The 17,078-nt window shown below is 40.4% G+C and overlaps 1 protein-coding gene across 2 annotated transcripts in view; it reads right to left on the bottom strand.

The window, feature by feature from the left end:
- Positions 1–17,078, bottom strand: part of LOC149215105 (serine/threonine-protein kinase GRIK1-like) — a 132,096-nt gene that overhangs the window by 54,810 nt on the left and 60,208 nt on the right. The window lies entirely within an intron of this gene.

A 17,078-nucleotide genomic window follows, 5' to 3' on the forward strand; every position in this document is an offset into this window, starting at 1 on the left:
TCAATATTTTTGGCACATTGAAAGGGAACAATGGTGTAAAATGACATTCAGGCTATATGTTAGGAGCTTTGTTGGGGTAGTGCAGTACCTACAAAAGCTCATAGCATCCATTTCAAAAGTAGCTACACCACTCCATGCCATAATAGCCAATGGTAAGAGTTTCTATTGGGGAAAGAATCAGCAGAAAGCTTTTAATGAGTTGAAACAGAAGATCAGTCAAGCACCAATCCTTGCATTGCCTGACTTCCAGAAGCCTTTCATAGTGGAGATAAATACAAGTGGATATGCCATGGGAGAGGTCTTGGTGTAGGGAAGCAAATTGGTATGCTACCATTCTAAAATGTTTCATGAGGCAATACCCTACGCATAATAAGGAGCTTTATACCCTGGTTCAAGCTGTTAAGATGTGTAAGCCCTATTTGATGGACAAGGAAACCATTATCCACACCAATCACTAGTGAATCTTGTATTTGCAGGCCTAAATAGGATAAGAGAAAATAAATGCATTCATGTCCGACAAATGACCACTAAAGTAGGTCAACAGGACTTTTCGGTACAAAGCTCTTCATACAAGGAGGAAGCCCTAAAGTTGCTCCTATACAAAAGCAAAATTAAGAAGTAAAAATCAAATAGAAGTGTACTCTAAAGCCTAGAGAGCTAACTCCAAAGATGCAGAGGTGATCTAGAAGAGAGATCTAGAAGGTGGATAGATCTAGACTCTACATCACCAATGGTACAAGGCTACCCTAGTATACTGGAACCATATCTCCTAACATTCAAGGCCGAATGGAGAAAACATAAAATAGACATCTATTCGGAAGTAGAACCAAAATAGGCATTGGAAGGAGTGCAATGTTGCTATCTAGAAGGAAGATCCCATTGTAGTGGTTTGGAAGATAACATACGCCTTGCTAACATGAGGTTTTGTCCGATGATGTCGTTGGGGTCCCATGGAGGTAGAAATAGTTCTTTGTGTCCTTATTGATCGGGGATCATATCTATTTTCTTGCCATGTTGCCCCGACTCAAGAGCACCATTAAAAAATGAAATAATCTGCTAGGTGGGAGTGGGTCCAATATGTGGATGTGGCTAAAGGATAGAAGATCGAAGATGAAGGCCTCTTGCATGTATAAAATCAAGTATCTCTAGTCATAGTACCTAAAGAAATTGTTAAGCGTTTATAGCTCTTTGAAAAGATAATGCAAATTATCCTCAAATCTTGTAGTTGATCAAACAACAGAAGAGAAATTCTTCCTCAATCTCAATCTCTCGAAGACGGCATAGCTAGCAGATCCTATGACTATCTGATCAATCAATTTGACAATCAGTCTCAATCCATAGTCTATGAAAGCCAACTCTGAACTAGCCCAAGGGAATACGAAGAGCATGCATATAATGGTGGAGTGTGTAATAGGATCAGACGAAAAACCCATCATTCATAACCATGAAGTTCTCAGCATAGAAAGCCATCCTGGAATATAACCCACTCGAGCGGCTTATCCAAGTGACCTATACAGGTTGCCTATAGATATCATGCCTTTGTCTTTGTCAAGCCGGACTTGCTTTAGGTGTACAAGGAAGTGGTCTAGAAGCAATCTTTAGGGGCAAACATTAATCAAGATATCATCATATTCATCCTAAAACTTGCTGACGCGTGCATTATAACAAAGTGTTAGCCAATAACTTTATTGAACATTTCATAATTATAGCTAAGGTGTTAACCCATTATATTAAACACATATTGCTCAAGATTATTCATCTTGATCAAAAAAGGTTCATCACAAACTAGTTCATCCTAGACATTATAATCACAATTTGGGAGGGAATGGACTAGCCTCACACACTTGACTTGGCTACCCTCTTCATCAAGATCAAATTTGAAAATTTTCATGGCCACATTAAATGGCATTTTATATTGGCAATGCTCAACACCCTTGGCTTTGGAAAGTTGTCAAGACCCCCTTTGTTGAAGCTTCAACCTACCTATCTATCAATCCTTGAAAGTCAGAAGCGGAGGGCATGTTTACATACATTCGGTGGGGTTGTCCCTTGGCCCCTACATTAAATGCTATGGTTGTTGAAGCTTTCGGCCATCTCATATATAAAAAGGTAGGCCAAGGCCCAATAAGAGGCAACCCACTACCTAAAAGTAATTTTGAATAAGTTGTAATAGGCATTTGTTGACGATTTGTTCCTTATTATCCTTTAGGACTAGATATTCTACAAGGAGTCAAGGACACAATAGCTTATATTCATCTATTATGTGATTTCTTTGGATCTAAAATGCAATTAGTCATAATCTAGTGTTACTAACAAAGTTAAAGATACCATAACATTGGTGGGATGGGTAAAGCTGGTCATAGATCCTACCAAGTCAAAACATCAAATTTCTTGGCATTCCATTTGTTTTCCAAACCTGTCATAAGGAGCTCTAAGTAGTAGTCATCTATCGAGTGGCAAAAAAAATGAGATAGCTTATTAACCAATGTGATGTACCAAAGTGGCATAGTTATAAAACACACACACACTTCAATTTGCAAAGAAAGGTACACCAAGAAAACATGCTCCCATAACCCCAAAGGGGAATATTAAACCAAATTAATTCATGTGTTAAGAACATTATAAAATAATGACCATCCACTGGCATACATGGGTTTCCAACCGTTGTATTCCTCTGTTCTCCAAGAAACTTTTTCTCGTACATGGTTCATCAACCATTCTTCAATCACGTCTTCAAAATTGTACCTTTTGATCCCCCCCACATCATCATTACCATCCTCATCTTGATTTTTTGGCTTCCAGACAACCCTGTTCTTGATGCTCTTGCATCACTATGGCATCAGCACCAAGGTTCTAAGTATGCACCCAGGTGTTACCAACCATTCATGTATATTATTATTACTACAAGGTGCCCTCCTTGAGTGCCTACCAGCAACTAAAGAAAACCTTGTAAAGTATTTGTGCATAAACAATTATAAAAGCAAAAGCTTTCCTAGATTTAACTAGGAGATGTGTTGTACTCCCAACAACTTGGGAAGTCGAGGGGATGGGGATCATTAAACCCGAATTCATGCTCAAGCCCATGCACTAGAAGGTAACCAAGCATTCAAGGTGATATCGAGAAAGTATATGCATTAGTAGAAAAATTTCACACATGCACCCAAGTGTTAGCAACAACTCGTATATAGTAGTCATCTTGCAAGGTGCCCTCCTTGAGTGCCTACTAGCAACTAAAGAAATCCATGTGAAGTATTTTGTGGACAAACAGTTCTAGAAGCAAATGTTTTCATGAGTTAAGTAGGAGATGTGTTTTTCTCCCAAGAACTCTAGGAATAAGGGATGGGGATTATTAAAACCCAAATTATGCCCAAGCCATTTATGTTAAATGGGTGACACATGCATTGGAAGGTAAAAAAGCATTCATCTTGCTATTGAGCAATCGTACATCCTTGAAAGCACCTCTTGGCAAGAAATCTAAGCAAGGACTTAATCTACAAGATTTTTGTTGATGTTTGCTTTTTCTATTCTCTTCAATTTTCAGCCTTGGGATTGATCTTAAATATTAAATTATGGCAATAATATTACATTTCCCGTCAACCCAAATTCCCCAACAACTCAAGAGAATAACACCATATTAGTGTTCTTCAATGCCATAATATAACATCTCTTAAAGCACACTTTTCAAGGCATATAACAAATGTTAATATCTTATTTCAATGAATTACAACAGAACCAAAATTGCCCCCTTATCTTTCAAATATGTGTTGAATCACTTAGACAATTTAATGATATGTTATGTAAAACCAGCATGAACAACAAGGGTTGAAATTTACTCAATCAAGAAGATAACATAACTTGGAAATCAAATCTGCAAGTACACACCATTTGGATAGTTGGAAACTTCATATATAAATATGTGTGTGTGTGTGTATAAGATGGAAGTGCAAGTACATGCCACAACTTTATCACAAAATTGGTACAAAACAAGCTCCCCAAACCCTAGTTAGGGAAACCATGAGAAAACCCTAGCCAACAACTCCTCATAACTAGTATCACACATGCACTCCACACTAACACTATCGTCTTCCTTAGGGTTTACAAACCTTAGCCTACTAGTATCGACACTAACAAGCACTCTTGGCACATACAATCTCATATCACGCATGCACTCCACACTAGCACTATCGTCTTCCTTAGGGTTTACAAACCCTAGCCATGTTGCATCGTACAAGTATACGGTAGGACAATTCCAACACTAGTCTCCAAATTTATATGTCCATCCTACGGTTTTTGTCCTCAAACCCTAGATCTTCAAATCTTGCACCCATACAAGCACCAAGATATTCCAAGGAACATTAAGGTTACAATAATCGAGTTTTAATCCAATCAAGCCAAACAAAAGACTCATCAAGCTATTCTCTCTGTGACTTGTAGCCTCACATCTCACAAGAACAAGGCTCCAAAACCATGCAAGGCATTAGCTCCACTCTCCATTTATTTTATTACGGTAGAAGCCCTAGCACTACAACAAGGGCCATAATAACTATCATCATCCCCAATGGCACAAACATTAACATCACACAAAAGCAACTTCTCCAAGAACATCCAAGACATATTTGACTCTCCTTGTCTTCTCCTATGGTTTTTCCATGAACCCTAGTGTCGTGTTCCTAGTGTTTCCTCATGAACCCTAGCATCCTGCTCCCTACAAGTCTTCTCCAAGGCAATACAAAGAATGGAGTACAATGATGATAACGAATATAAAAGCTCCTTCCTCCCTTTATACAAAGTATGTGAGAGAGGCTAACATAAAATAAGGACATAAGTCCCCAAAAGTAACCAACAAGGCAACCCACATTGAGGTATCTACAATACAAGGATCCACATGATTCTTCTTGGGCTCAACACCCCTCTTGAAGATCATGTGTTCTCCAACAAGTTGTTGGTCCAACACTACCTTTTCCATGATCGACCACTATCCAAATGTACTCATGAAAGGCATTCCTATAATTGTGTGCCTAAAAGGTAGGATTGTTAAGGCTATAGAGTGGAGGCACAAAGTGATTTACTAAAAATTAAGCCTAATCAAAATAATTGGATGTTGTATGAGTGGTGTTAGAAGAAGAGATGAAAGAAAACCCCAAGATGAAGTGCCTAATCACACATTGGACAAATGGAGTCAAGTAAGCATAGATCAAAGAGGGAAAATGCTTGAGGATGGAGAAGTAACAGGGGCTACTATGCATACCACAAATCAGCCCCAACTTGCTGAAATTTATTGCAGAAAATTGTCCTTTGAAAAATGTGTTGTTTCCCATCATGGGGGGCCCAAGTGATTGCAACTCATAGTAATAATGCAACCCACCTTGAATTAAATCTTGGCTTTCCTTACCTAGTATAGTTTGTGGGCTATCATATCAGGCCAAGGGGGGTTTTCTTTGCAGTAATGCTATGTAATCAATGGTGGTAGCAATGATTGCATGTTCTAGTTATCAATTTCCCCCCTGATACCAAAAAAATAACTACGTGCTATTCAAATCTCAGTGTGAAGGTGATGTCATATCATGCTAGCAATAATTAGGTTTATCAGGTGTAATCTTGATACAACAGCAATAATAAGAGGGGTGAAATTCTAACATCGCATTATCCAAATGAATCATGGTTCATCACAGGGCCTTTACATTAACAATACAAAGGTTTCCTACAATCGAAATCAATGTATGATGACATTACAATCATAAAGCCTCACAATAAAAGATATTAAGCCTCCAATCTTCCATTCAATCTCCAAGCATGTAACTTACAATGAAGTCCAAGGAAAGATCTCAATCCCCAAAATCCCAACCACCATTACAATGGAAAGAAAGCTCCTATTTGTAGAGGAAGTCTCTTCTCTCATACAATAATTTAAAAAAAAATGCTAGCTAACCCCACGACAAGTCAACGAAATAATATAAAATTGGAGATGTTAGATCCCTCTTCAATCCATGGTTGACCATGTCACAACATGTGGACACGGGCCTTTCAAGGAGAACTCACCCTCTTCTAAAAATAGGAGAGTGATTGCATCAAAGTCTCCAAGATAGGACATACAACTAAAAGTAGGCATGATAACTAGGTCCACATGAAATTCACCCTCCAAGATGGATTCACAAAAATTACAATTAAATAATATTCAACCGAGAAGGATGTGCTCAAGGGTCCACCTATAGAATCTCACAAAGTGCACCCTCCAAGGTGCATAAGAGATAAGACAATAAAATAGTCCTCCTAAGAGAGTTCCATAACCACCATCCAAAAATAGTAAGTGATCCACAAAATTCATGCAACCAATCTGTATGTGTGAACCCCAAGGCAACCAACTCCATGGATGAATGTGCAAGGTGCTAAGTAAATAGAACACTCCACAAGAAGTAGTCAAGCCTCAAAATAGCAAGTGGACCATCCCCAACACGATAGATTGAAAGAGATGAGGGCGAGTTAAAACCTTGACCATGCCAAATCTCCATGACATAACAAGATATATACCTCCTTAATTAGGAAGTGTCTCCACAAGTGTGCCCTCCAAGGATATACTCCAAGTATAGTAAGAAAGCCAATACTGAGCATGCAAAAGCCACATATGCCACACAACTCCTAATAAAAAGCCCTCCATAACCACCTCAAATAAAATAAATATGTGCCAAGTAAAAGAAGTGAGGGCACTCTCCAATGAATGAGTCAAATGATGATAGGTGCAACTGAAATATCCATGGAATAAAGATGAGAGTGCCACCTACAATAGGTGCACACTAGGAAAGTATGCCATGTAACTACCTCAACCACCAACAAGTAATAAAATAAAAATGTACAGTATTCCCTATGAAGATGTGCCAAGGTGGTCAAAACTCATCAATATCCATGCCAAAACCATGTGTTGTTTCCAATACGATCAACAAACCCCTCCAAACCATGGGATCAAGAGAAAGTCCACCATAGGAGAATGTGCCAACCTCTCCATCAACAAAATAATCATGAATGCCTTGGAAATTATGCCCAAGAGAGGAGCACTCCATAATAAAGCCTCAAATAACCTCCCAAGTGTTAACAATTACCAATTGAAGTAAGGCACTCAAGTCATTAACCTCTAATAAAAATAAATGGATTAAATCTCCCACTGGATGGTTAAATCAACCTCATCATGTATGCACAAAGATTAATGCTCAAATAAAATCATATTCCAACCTTCCAATAAACACCAACCAATTATATTGATATAAACATGTATGCCAATGAGGGGATGGTGTGCTCCACAAATGTTGTAGCATGGAAATAAGTCTTATTTCCTACAAAAGACCATCATGATTACAACATAATGACAAAATTGAAGCTCCACCTAGGTTTGAACCTAGGGTCCACAACCAAAGGACTATAGCATGATAAAACTTGATCAAAAACCCTGAAAAAAGGCTTGATCATCAAAATGCATGTAGTAACTCCCTACTTAGGAAAAAAGTACATCCACCAACACACTAACATCATCAAATACATTCCACCTAGATGATGCCCAACAAATGTTACAATGTGAAGTCATATCGCTGAGGGAATCCCACCAAAGCAAGGTGCACTACCAAAATACATCCACCTAACCACATAAACAATATATGAGAAGAGGACAACAAAAAATGCCAACCCATCAAATCATCAAGTACGTCCCCACCACACATCAAATGCAAGGGAGACATGTAGACCAAATAATTATATTAATGTCCAACAAATGACCATAGAAGTAGATCAATGGGACTGTTCAATACAATGATATCAATAACGCAAAAGTATGAAAATATCTCCTATATAAAGAACAAAAAGTAATGTAAAAACATGAATTATATGTGCAAAAAAAGGAAAAACCCTTGAATCAAAGTGTAGGCGACCACAATGGGAGGAGACCACCAAAACGATAATACAACTTCACCCGGCAAAAGTCACTACAAGGCTCCAACAATGTCACAAAACATCTACCTCCTAACACCATCATCTAACCCCTAGGGGGCTAGAACTGTCATCCACATCCAAGATAAGCATATATACCAAAACCACACTATAATTAGACAGCGCGCCCATAACCATTAAATATGCATCCAATGGGTGATCAACAAGGCAAACACATGTAAAAAGACAACCAAATCAGCAAACACAATCATCCAACCAAGGAGAAGTGAGACTCCCACAACCAAAGATCTACATCAAATGATCCAATGACATGAAAAGAAAGTACTCCATGAAGATTAATCCCCCTAAGTTGACCCAATGCTCCAAGGTACCAAGTACAAACCTCCATTAATGTGATGAAATCACAAAATGGAACCTCATACAATATGAGGTGCAATAGTAACTATGCTCCAATGCTCCTCCTTAACATGTGTCTAGGGCCATAACCAACCTTCATGAAGTATGATTCTCAACCTAAGCATCCACAAGTCACTTGTTCAACCTCCAAAGTGTATATCACATGGTCCCAAGCTCCTAAGGCCAAATGCCCCCCTGTAACTCACCTAGGTAGGTAACTCACCTAATCAAGCGATCGACTCCCCCACTGTGTGCACCCAATGGGTTACTCATCATCCTAATTAGGGAAACAACCCCCAAGGTAAGGGCGTTATGCTAGCACTCAAATCAAGGTTAAGCATCCACCAAAACATAGCCACCTATATATCCCTAATGCATCCCCAAGGGAGTCGATCTCCTAACAAGGTGAAACACTTTCAAAGTAACCCCAACACTAGCACACATTTAGTCACTCTAGCCCTGGTGAAAATTAAAGGAGCAATCATGGCTTGAAGTATCCAAAAGGCTTGGTAACCATTTACACCTTACTTCAACTTGAAGATCAGGCCCTTCGATCTATAACAATGGCCACTCCTAGACGGTCTTCATGTTAGCAAGACATTGACCCACATGGATGTGTCATAATGCATATGTTCCTTGTGACATACAATTGAAACTCTCAGACACCTTATTTGGTTGTGTCCATTTGTTAAATCTTTCTAGGATTGGGTTGTCTACCCCTATTGTTAGTTCCTTTTCACATCAGTTACTTGGAAAGTAACCTTATTAGGCGATAAACTTTCTCGCATTATGGAGTTTCAAGAAATGTGATAGTTGATACGAGTTATGGTTCTCTTCCTTATATGGAAGAAAAGGAATGATGCTTTATTTAATAATGTGTAGCTTACTAGAAACTTCATATGGTATAATAAATCATAATTCATGTGAATTTGTACATGCAAATCTTAGTCTAAGTGTTAAAGGTGGACATGGATGCGGCCCACTTAAGACCACTATTGGATTTTTGGAGAAGCAACCTTCTTACTATGAAAGTAACCTTCAAGTGCTTCCCTATCCCACTCAATCTGTCCTGGGCAATCCTAGCACATCAAGTGAATCAACTTGGTTGTGCAATTATCCAGCCTAGATCCATCTTAACTCTAGATCTATCAAGTGTCGAGAGGGATCAAATCTCTCAAGATGCAAACCTCTTTTTTGAGTGCAAAACTTCAGGAAAGGTTTGCACGTCGAGAGATTTGATCGCTCTCAGAGCTTGATAGGTCTGGAGTTAAAATGGATCTAGGATGGTTTAATTATTAATAGTTATAATTATAATTATTTATTTTGTTTTGCTTTTTCTGTAATTTCACTGTCAAAATATTTTAACTAATCATTATAATTAATAATTTTATTTTTATGTAATTTGACTTAATTCAATTGTTTAGATAACATAACATAACAAGATATTGCAACATCTCTTCCATATTAGGCTAGAGAGAGTGTCTCAGCAACAAATTGCAATAAAATTGAATTAAACACCAAAAAAAAAAAATTATAAAATATTTTGATTGTGAAATGAGAGATAATTTTTGGGTACATGGTATTGATGAGCCATGGTATTATAACAAAATCCTATTTACAAGTTAATAATATCCATAATAAATTGGGGGTGAATATCCATGGTTAAAAATTTTGTTGTATTGTAAGTACTAAGTTTTTATGTACTTATTAATAAAATTTAAATATGGTTACAAAATTATTATTTTAATTTATATGGTAAAATGGATCTTAATTTATAGCTACTATTTATATCTTATATATTTTAATGTGATAGAGGGTTTAGATATATCTCAGAAGTATAATCTTTTTGGATTTAAATTTAATTAAAAAAATGTTAAAATATAAATTCAAATAACACTGTTAACCTAGGTTGTCATTGATGTCAATATGGCAATATTCTGGACAGTAAACAATAATGTGAAGCCAAGTAGAGCAAATCCATGAAGCAATAGGAGTATATCTATATAGCAATATCCTAGGATACTAAATGATGATATGAAGCCAAGGAGCAAGGCCATCAGGAAAGCCAAGCTATGAGTAAGAGTCTGTTAACGGAGGAGTTAACAAAGGAGGCATATCAAAGCTATCGCTTATGCTTAAGAGTATTGCAGAATATCAGAGCAAGAGAGGCATATCGAAAAAGGCAGAAGCCATCAAGGTATGAAGGTATCAAAGAAGTTCATTGAAAGACATTGCAAAGCCAAAGGAAGACATTGGAGCAAGAGGAGCCATATCAGGAATATCGCATGTATTATATGCCCAAGAAGTCCTATTGGAGCAAGAGGAGCCATATCGGGAATATCGCATGTATTATATGCCCAAGAAGTCCTGCAAAGAGGAAGAAGTCATCAAAAGAGCAGTTAACAGAGGAGCATCGCATGTAATATATGCCAAAGAAGAACTATCGGAATCCAAAGGGAAGACCGATCAGAGGAGCAAAGGAGTGTATATATATATATATATATATATATATATATACGGACCATATATGCCAAAGAAGAACTATCGGAATCCAAAGGGAAGACCGATCAAAGGAGTAGAGGAGTGTATATATATATATATACACGGACCCGATGCACCATTATAAAATGCCCTATTGTTATATCGCATCCACGGTAATCGCAAGTTATGAAGTGTTGTCACCCTCAAAACTCCCGACTGCGATATATGTATGCGGACCTGATGATCCTATTATATCGCGCCCTAATGGTATATCGCGTCTGTCATGTCGGGAGTTATGTATCGCTAAGTTTAAATCTTGTGTCACGATTAAACTGTAGAAATTTCTGTTTTCCCACCCCGGTTTTCAGTTTCTCCTTATTTCTCCCATGTAGTTAAATGCCCATTCCCATAACCATACATTTAACAGACTGAAAAAAAAAAAAAATATATGGTTGAAAACACAAATTCTGGAAATTTTTCAGAATGCTAGAAATTGCAGAAAAAAAAATCAGCAATTAAAAACAGCCATTAAAACGCATTAAAACACTGATATTTTTTGTCAACTTGACCCTGGAAAAACCCCCTACAACTCTTGGGGAAAACCAGTTTGAGAGCTCTTCTTTATTTCTGAAAATTGTCTTTTTACAGTGAGAATTATTCAGCAAAAAAATCAGCAAGCAAATTTACAACTTATCTCCTTTCCCGTGCCTCACAGCAATCTGGGAATTACAGCAAACAGGACAGCAATAAATGTTGTACGACCTCCGTTTTGTGTGCAGAAAAATCAGCAAACTGCTCCTCGATTTTTGTGCAAAAATCTGCCTTTCACTATGTGCTAAATCAGCTGTACAAATCTGCTCAACTGCTGCCTTGGAATGTGTGCCAAGTTGCTGTCTCCTTCTCCTCCCTGCTCAGAAATCTCTCTTGCTCTCTTGCTCTTCTTCTCCCAATCTGCTCATGAAAGAATGAATGACCTTTTCCTCCTTTTCCTCCTTTAATATAACTCCAAGTGACTTTTGGGTGATCCAAGTGACTTTTGGGTGATCTCTAAATCCAATGGCTGAAATAGATTTAGATCAATGGTTGAGATTAAATGCTCATTTAAATCTCACTTTCTATTTTTTAATTCACCCCACTTTAATAAAGACCTACTTAGTCATTTATTTCCAAAGTCACTTTTCCTTTCTAATTTTTCATTGACTTTATAAAAGTCACTTTAAAATTAGACTTAATAACTTTATCACTTAAAGTCACTTTTAAATTAGATTTAACTTTATAAAATTATAAAGTCACTTTAGGAGAAAAATTAAATTCTTTTGGACACTTTTCCCTAGGCCAAAGATCAAAGCCTAAGGGAACCACCTGTCCTCCGGTACCAAATTTCAACACTCCCTCTTACCGAGGAAGGTGTTCCTCACCACACCCATCTTGTCTCTGAAGTAGACATGCTTGCCCCGTGGTAAGGCTTTGGTAAGGATATCTGCAACCTGCTCATCAGTGGAAATATACTCAAGCTTCACAGCTCCCTTCTGAACATAGTCTCTGATGAAATGATATATGATCCCAATATGCTTTGACCTGTCATGAAATACTGGATTCTCCGTGAGTTTAATGCAACTCCGATTATCACAGTAAATCACTGAAGGTCTCAACGGCTGACCAAATAAGCCAAACAACATCTTGCGAAGCCAGATAGCCTCACAACTAGCTAGACTGGCTGCCATATACTCTACTTCCGCTGAACTCAGTGCTACTGACTGCTGCTTCCGGCTGAACCATGACACTACTGCTGAACCCAACCCAAAACAACACCCTGAAGTGCTCTTCCTATCAGAAGCACAACCTGCCCAATCAGAATCAGTGTATCCTGCCAATCTCACTCCATCTCCCTGCCTGTAGTCCAGACCATAATCCACTGTCCCCCGCAAGTACCGCAAAATGTGTTTTGCAGCCACCCAGTGAACCTTCCTAGGCTCACACATAAACTGACTCATCGTGTTGACTGCAAAACAGATATCTGGTCTAGTGTTGACCAAATACATCAAGGAACCAATCAGCTGCCTGTACAATGTGGGATCCAGCAACTCGGAATCCGAAGCATGAAGCTTCTTCCAGTTGGTGATCATCGGTGTCGACATGGGTCTACAATCCTCCATGTGGAATCTGCTAAGGATGTCCACAATATACTTCCCCTGCCCCAGGAAGAAATGCCCCTCCTCCTGCCACATCTCCAAACCCAAAAAGTAATGCATCAAGCCGATGTCCTTCATCTCAAACTCCGCCGCAAGATCTCTCTTGCAGTGCTCTATGAGTCTCTCTGCACCTGTAATGATCAAGTCATCCACATACAGCACCAGAATGAGAGGCTCCTCACCAATCACAATAAAGTGAAGGTTCGGATCTGCCTCACTCTTTGTGAAACCCATCCCCTGCAAGTATGCATCTATCCTGGAGTACCAAGCTCTAGGAGCTTGCTTCAGGCCATAAAGGGCCTTCTTCAATCTGCACACATGGGACTCCTTCCCATGCACCTCAAAGCCCTGTGGATGCTCAATGTACACCTCCTCCTGTATGAAGCCATTGAGAAATGCGGTCTTCACATCCATCTGGTGGATCTTCCAACCCATCTCTGCTGCTATTGATATAATGGAGCGGATCGAAGTATATCGAGCCACGGGAGCGAAGGTCTCCTCATAATCAACTCCCTCTACCTGGGAGAACCCTCTAGCCACAAACCTCGCTTTGAATTTCTCAATGCTGTCATCTGCAGCATGCTTTACCTTGTAAAGCCATCTGGAAGTAACCACGGATTTGCCCTCAGGCCTCGGCACCACCTCCCAAACATCATTCTTCATGATAGAAGAATACTCCTCCTGCATGGCCTCTCTCCAGACCTGCTGGCTAGCTGCCTCCTCATAACTAGAAGGCTCAGAGTCAAGGATGCTGGTAACCATCGCCATATAACTACAAAATCTCTCAGGTGGTCTACTCTCTCTGACCGGCCTCTTCGGCTCAGCAACAGATGTGGCATCTCTCAAGGTGTCCTGAAGCCACTTGGGCTTCCTCTTCCCTGAGCGCACTTCTCCCACCGGAGAATGAAACTCCTCCTCCTCATCATCATCAGTAGCCTGAACTCCTGACTGTCTGTCTGTTGTCCTCCTGCCTGCACCTGAACCTGTAGAAGCTGAGGTACCGTGTGAACTGTCCATTAGTGGACTCCCTAGTGAACTGCTCTGCATGCTGCCCGGAGCACCACCCCTCTGGCTCGATGAGCCACTGCTCACTGACGGACCTGACATCCTCATAGATGTACCTCTGGATCCTCCTGATCCCTGCCCACTTGATCCCTGCGACTGACTCAACTGCTGCTGAGGGTCTGGCTGATCCAGATACTCTAACTCCCGTGACCTCCTACAGGCCCTGTCCTCCTCGAACTTCACATCCCGTCTGACAACAACTCTCCTCTGTGCAGGAATGTAAATCCGAAAGGCCTTTGAGGTCTCACTGTAGCCCACAAAGATACCCTTCTCTGCGGTGGGCTCTAGTTTGGTCCTCTTCTCCTTGGGTATATAGGAGTATGTAATGCATCCAAAGATATGAAGATGACCAATATCAGGCTTCTTCCCAGAGAAAGCCTCCTCCGGAGTCATGTGCCCCAAGGCACGATGCGGACTCCTGTTCTGCAAGTAAACAGCTGTGTTGCAGGCCTCTGCCCACAAGAACAATGGCATCCCCTGATCATGTATCATGGCTTTGGCAGCCTCTATGATGGATCTGTTCTTCCTCTCCGCAACCCCGTTCTGTTGGGGGTTGTAAGGAACAGTGAACTCCCTCCTAATGCCTGCCTCCGCACAATAGTCAACAAACTCTCCAAGGGTGTACTCTCCTCCATTGTCCGACCTCAAGGACTTGATCTTTCGACCTGTCTGAGTCTCCACAAGAGCTTTGAACTCCTGAAACCGCTTGAAGACCTCACTCTTGGTCTTCAAAAAATAAATCCAGGTCCTCCTGGAGTGATCATCAATGAATAACACATAGTACTCATATCCACTCAAGGAAACATGAGACATCCGACCGCTCACATCGGAATGAATCAAATCAAGTATCCACGTCGCTCTGCTGTCACTGCTGGGAAAAGGGGATTTGGCAAACTTGCCCATCACACAACCTCTGCAAGTATCAAAGTGATCAGTACTAAAATCTGGCACACCTGTAGTGATCTCCCGCAATGTCCTCAAGGCTCCATGATACATGTGTCCCATCCTGCGGTGCCAAATCTCACACAGCTCAGAACTGCTAGCTCTGCTGTCGGTACTACTGCTCAATGCCAGAAGGGGCTGGAATGCAAACTTGTACACCTTTGCATGGCGTACACCTATCACTCTAGCTGAATCAGCTGGAGTGCCCCTGGGATACATCAACACCTGTCCTCCCCTGAACAGTACCTCATATCCTCTGTCCTCCAAAGCTGAGACGGATATGAGGTTCTTCCTCATCCCTGGCACATAAAGAACCTCTGACACCTTCAAGGGAGGTTTGGACTCCCTCTGAAATGTCACTGTCCCCACCCCGACTGCTCTAACAACTCTGTCATCACCAAGTACTACCTCAATATCAGTGCCACTCTCTGAAAGCTCTGAGAAGTACTCACGGACTCCTGTCATATGACGTGAAGCCCCACTGTCCACATACCAGATACCTGAAGATGCTCCGCTAATCGAGGGAAAAGCATGCTCCCTCTGAACCTGTGTGGCAGGTGATCCTGCACTAGAGGACTCTCACGTAGTGAACGCAAACTCTCGGTCAAAACAACCAGCAAAGTCCTCAATCTCTACTGAAGCTGCCACGTCCTAGTTCTTCCCCTTCTTCTTCTTCTTCTCCAGACACACAACTGCATAGTGTCCTATCTTTTGACAATTCCAACACTTCACCTTGGAATAGTCCTTCTGTGTGTTCCCCTGTTTACCTTTACCTTTGCCTTTGCCCCCACCACCGCTTGTGGAAGCCTGCTTCTTCCCTTTGCCTTTCTTGCCTCCTGCCACCAGTGCTACGTCCTCATCCTGCTCAACTGGCTTGGCTGCCCCAAGCTGTCCTTTCCTGATCTCTGTCTGAATACAATCATCCCAAAACCTCTCCCATGTGGGAAGGGTCTCACGTGCACAAACCCCATCAGCAAAGTTCAACCATGAACGGGGGAGGCCATTCACTGCAATCCGCACCAACTCCGTGGATGGAATGGCCTCTTCAATCGCTGCCAACTCATCTCTCACATTGGTAATCTTTGTGAGATATCCAGTTGCACTATCATTCCCCATCTTAATGTTCTTCAGCTTCTCCTTCAGGACCATCTTCCAGTTCTCATTGGTACTCTGGTAGAGATTGGACAATGTTGTCCACATCTCATGGGCATTGCTCTTTCCTCTCACATGAGGAATGCAATGGTCTTTGATTCCGTCTAGAATCAGCCTCTTACCCTTATTGTTCTTCTTTTTATACTCAGCCAACTGAGTAACATCAGTTGGCACAACAACAGGGTTCTGTGCGGTATGCACCATGATATCCCAGACTTCTGCCTCCTCAAAGATACTTTGCATTCTCTCCTTCCAAACGTTGTAATTTGTATGCCCATCCAACCTATCCTCCACCCTCAATCTCAATGACATCCTGTTGTCCTAAAACTGAAAAATAACACTGTTGTAGTAAAAATAAAACTGTTATTTATGAAAAAATCAGCTTGCTGGAATTTTCTGAGTGAAAAATCAGCAACTGTAATTTTTTCCTTTTGCTGTCCCAAACTGCCCTTCAGCACTCGTGCTCTGATACCATGTAAAAATTTCTGTTTTCCCACCCCGGTTTTCAGTTTCTCCTTATTTCTCCCATGTAGTTAAATGCCCATTCCCATAACCATACATTTAACAGACTGAAAAAAAAAAATATGGCTGAAAACACAAATTCTGGAAATTTTTCAGAATGCTGGAAATTGCAGAAATAAAAATCAGCAATTAAAAACAGCCATTAAAACACTGATATTTTTGGTCAACTTGACCCTGGAAAAACCCCCTACAACTTTTGGGGAAAACCAGTTTGAGAGCTCTTCTTTATTTTTGAAAATTGTCTTTTTACAGTGAGAATTATTCAGCAAAAAAATCAGCAAGCAAATTTACAACTTATCTCATTTCCCGTGCCTCACAGCAATCTGGAAATTACAGCAAACAGGACAGCAATAAATGTTGTACGACCTCCGTTTTGTGTGCAGAAAAATCAGCAAA

This window comes from Pinus tabuliformis, chromosome 1_1 (assembly GCF_031772625.1).
Source record: "Pinus tabuliformis cultivar Carrire ecotype Pingquan chromosome 1_1, CPIR1, whole genome shotgun sequence".
NCBI classification, from domain to species: domain Eukaryota; kingdom Viridiplantae; phylum Streptophyta; class Pinopsida; order Pinales; family Pinaceae; genus Pinus; species Pinus tabuliformis.